The sequence below is a fragment of the Mus pahari genome, chromosome 1 (assembly GCF_900095145.1).
Source record: "Mus pahari chromosome 1, PAHARI_EIJ_v1.1, whole genome shotgun sequence".
NCBI lineage: Eukaryota > Metazoa > Chordata > Mammalia > Rodentia > Muridae > Mus > Mus pahari.
In genome coordinates, this window is record NC_034590.1 from 1,484,187 (window position 1) to 1,487,250 (window position 3,064).

Below are 3,064 nucleotides of genomic sequence, written 5' to 3' on the forward strand. Positions count from 1 at the left end.
TTCCACCACCCCTCTGGCTTATCTTATTACCTTTTTTTAAAAAAAAGATGTTCTTTTTAATTTGTAAAAAGGATTTATTTGTTTATTTATTTTTGTCTTTTTCGAGACAGGGTTTCTCTGTATAGCCCTGGCTGTCGTGGAGCTCACTTTGTAGACCAGGCTGGCCTTGAACTCAGAAATCCGCCTGCCTCTGCTTCCCGAGTGCTGGGATTAAAGGCGTGTGCCACCACCACCCTGCTGGATTTATTTATTTTTATTTTGTGTGGGTAGGTGTTTTACCTGCATGTGTGTCTGCGAACTACATGTGTGCACTGCCCTGGGAGACCAGAAGACCTGTGACGCTCTGGAACTGGAGTTCCAGATGACTGGGCACTGCCATGTGGGTGCTGAACACTGAACTCTGATCCCCTGGAAGAGCAGGGTGTGTCCTTAACTGCTGAACCATCTCTCCAGCCCCTTATATTTTATTTTTAGCTCTGTGTATGCGTGTGTCTGTGTGACTGTCTCTGAACATGTATGTAGGTGTTCGGAGCAGCCCGAGAGGGCGTTACTCTCTTGGAGCTAGAGTTACAGGTGCTGATGAGTCTGCGCCCCTCCCTGCAGGACTCCCACTTTTCTCTTTTCTATTCCAAATCATTATGCTTTTATGGCTTTCCTACGTACACTGCTAAATGTAGAACCTGCATAGGAGAGGAAATTCGTGATATCTGCCTTTGTGAGTCTGGTGTATTTCGTTTGACACGAGACTTTCCAGTCGCATCCATTTTTCCTGCAAATGGCCCAGGTTCATCCTTCCTGAACAGTAACGTGAGTTTTAACCATTTCCTCTCCGCGGGGCAGCGAGTCTCACTGCCTGGGTCGTCGCCTGGGATCTTGTCCCACATGCACACTCTCTGAGCTCCAGAGTCAGTAGTTCTGGGGCCGGGTCCCCCAGTCCGTGCTCCAGGCATGCCTCCAGCCCATTCCGGGTTTCAGGAGAGTTTGGACGTGGCGATGGAGGAAGGCGGCTGCACCAGTCACGGGCTCTGGGATGTCGCCCGGGTGTTCCTGGTCTAAGAGTTCCCCAGGGAACAGCCCGAGACCATTCTGCTGCGGTAATCGCAGGGCAGGGTGAGGTGAGGAGGAGGCGGGGTGGAGAGATACCTGGTGGGCGGGGCCAGAGGATGATGGGCAGAAGACTTGGTCGGAAAGAGAAACCCAGGAGCTTGAAATCCTGACTGGAAAATCCTCAGAACCTAGAGGATGGTGGGAGGAGAGGAAGTTGCCCTGACTCACCCCGAATTTCTAGCGATGGCGAAGGCACACGGCAAGGAGGGAGATGTTTTTAAAGAAATTGGGGCACGGAGGAGGCCTTTCTTGGAATCTTAGGGGACACATGTAGGAGTTTTGGGGGGGTGCCAGAAGGAAGATGATGGGTTTGGATGACTTGTGCCACACCCCGTAATAAATAATGAGAGTCACTATGTTCCGTGAAATGTGCCAGAAGCCGTTTTCTTTTTATTACCCGCCCCCTTAGGCTTTTTTTTTTCTTTTTTCTTTTTTCTTTTTTTGAGACAGGGTCTCACAGGCTGGAACTCTATGTAGAACAAGCTGGCCTGGATGGAACTCACAGAGATCCTCCTGCCTTTGTCCGAAGGTTAGGATCAATGGCCTGTGACACTAACAGGCTCTCCTGCCCCCACCCCTTTTATACAGGCTGGCTTTGAACTCTGTATGTACTCAAGGGTGACCTTAAACTCTCTCTCGATCCTCTAACCTCCGCTTCTGGAGTGCTGGAATTGCAAGCATGAGCCACTTCACCCCCTCAAACCTAGGGCTTCCTGCATGCTAGGCAAGTGCTCCATCCACTTCAGTCAAACCTTCAGCCTCTATAAGCATTTTATGCCTATGATTATGTAGACTCCTCAAGATAACCTAATACAGTGCTGTCTGTGTTGAAATTTCAGTGTAAACTTATCAAACCATCCTTACAGCTCCTACATACACACACAGACCCACACCACATGGACACACAGGTACACCACATAGACAGACAGACAGACAGACAGACAGACAGACAGACACACACACACACACACACACACACACACACACACACGCTGGCATTCTGAGATAGGATCTCATGTAGCCTAGCCAAGGCTCAAACTCACCATGTAGCTGAGGAGGACCTTGAACTCCTGATGTTCCTGCCTCCAATTTCCAAATGCTTGCCGGGAATTCAGGCACCCCACCACGCCCTACTTATAGTTTGTTTGAGACAGGGTTTTCCCCTGGGTATCATAGAACACCCGCTCTTCCTGCTGCACCCTCTTAATCTCTGGGATTACAGAGGTTCAGCATCACTGCAGAGACATCTTCCCCCTCCCCCAACAACCTGATCTGTTGCAATGTGTGTGATTGATTGAGCTGAAGTCACATGACTCTCTTTTACGTTGGTTGAGTTGAGGTCACAGGGCTGCAGAGCCACTTCCCAGATGCCAGGGCCCTGTCATCACAGTGCAGCAGGTCTTCCCTGAGGGAGGGCGAATGTGTGGGTTTTCGGTGTGGTGCTTCTTGGTTCTATCAGGCTTGCATGGTAATTACTTTTAGCTGCTGACCCATCTTGTTGGTCCTAGATACTCCTTTGTTTATTTAGGGTGTGTGTGTTCATGAAACCTTGGTTTTTTTGAGCTAGAGCTCCTCACTGGCCTGCTATTAAACAAGTAGGCTAGGCTGGCTGGCCAGCAAGCCCCAGCCCGTCTCCTCTCTTCCCTAGCTTTTTATGAAGGTGTTGAGGGTCTAACCCTTATTCAGTAAGCACTTTGCTGGCTGACCCATCTCCCCAGGCCTCCTCCTCCTTTGAGAGGTCTTATTCCTTATTTCATAACCCTCCTAACTTTTCTGCGTGCTGGAATTACTGATCCATTCTGCTATCATGGCTCAGAATCCTTGCTTCTCTGTATTCTCCTTCTCCTTCTCCCTCTCCCCTCCCTCTCCTTCCCCCTCCCTCCCTCCCTTCCTCCCTCCCTCTTTCTCTCTCTCTCTCTCTCTCTCTCTCGCTCTCTCTCTCGCTCTCTGTCTGTCT